We start from the raw sequence: 1,225 nt of genomic DNA, 5'->3' as shown, positions 1-1,225 counted from the left end.
GGGGTATGGTTTGTTTGGCTTTTCCGGGTTTTGTTGGGAAGAAGAGATGTTTATTTTATTGTGTATTCATTTATCTTACTAATTTATTGACTTGGGGACGGGTGATTTCTACTTAGACAAGGCTGTTTTAATTCAGTCCGCCTCCAGTGAATGAAGGAAGATGTTGAGACGCTTTATATTAATTCTAGGTCGGATTCATAACAAACTTCCGCTACCAATTTAAAAAAAATAAAATAACAGATAGTCACAAAGGAAGAAAATAAATCATAAAAAACAAACAAAATAGGGGAAGACAATCAGATCCGTCTGTCCGTCTGTAAATGGGATTCGCCTCAGCTGGCGATATAATATATCACTATGGATGGTGTTCTGTTTCCAGTGCGGCTTAAAAATCTACGCGGGATTTCTTGCCCAGCCCAGGTCTGGAGAGCATCCATTGATTTTTACTTTGAGGTGTATTTTTTCCTCCCGGAGCTCATGTGCGTCACAGACTCGGGTCGAAATCCTTGGCTCTTCTTATTGGCTCCGTTTTCTCTTGACAGCGTAATTAGACGGCGGTTATAACAAGACCGTTTTATAGCCCGGTGAGCGCCAGAAGCTAACAACGGGCGAACAACACACGGGGGCTTGATTCATTCCTTGACTCTCGAGTTACTCACCCCATGATTTACGTGGGTGGTTGGCGAGTGCTCCGGTATGGTTTGTTCCTTTAAAAAAAGTAAACATCTGCCGTTTTATCCCTCTTCCTTTTCTTTACGTGTATGTTACTCTCAAATAACACCTCAAATCGCCGGCACGTGTTTATCTATCTATGTTACAGTGTGCTGCCAAACTAAAGTAAAACTAAAGATTATTTATTTATCTTCTGTTTTGTTAAAGAGTGTAACGCCTTATTTGACAAAATACAGTTGAAATCGTCTAAGACGATCACCTATTGCCGAAGCGAAAAGTGGTCATTTTAGACAGGTGGTCCTCTTGGACAATATACATGAGACCCCCAGTCTGATTCCCCGAGAATCTTTTATCTCGGTCTTCCTGCGGGGATGTTGCATCCTCACAAAGCCAGGGTTGGCACTGGCAAGCAAGGTCCGTTCTCACCTCCTAAATTATCTCATCGGTGTCGATAGGAGCTTTAAAAAAACACCTACATTTTAAAAACAAACACACACACACACACACACACACACACACACACAGATACACGCACGCGCACGCACACACACTC

General features: G+C 42.2%; 1 protein-coding gene across 1 annotated transcript in view; it reads left to right on the top strand.

The window, feature by feature from the left end:
- The window catches only part of LOC106014179, a gene marked incomplete in the record, with an annotated part of 21,023 nt that overhangs the window by 16,319 nt on the left and 3,479 nt on the right, over positions 1-1,225 (top strand).

This window comes from Aplysia californica, unplaced genomic scaffold, assembly GCF_000002075.1.
Source record: "Aplysia californica isolate F4 #8 unplaced genomic scaffold, AplCal3.0 scaffold00002, whole genome shotgun sequence".
NCBI classification, from domain to species: Eukaryota; Metazoa; Mollusca; class Gastropoda; order Aplysiida; family Aplysiidae; genus Aplysia; species Aplysia californica.
Note: the sequence above shows the minus strand (reverse complement) of the source record. Positions and strands in the feature narration are given on the sequence as shown.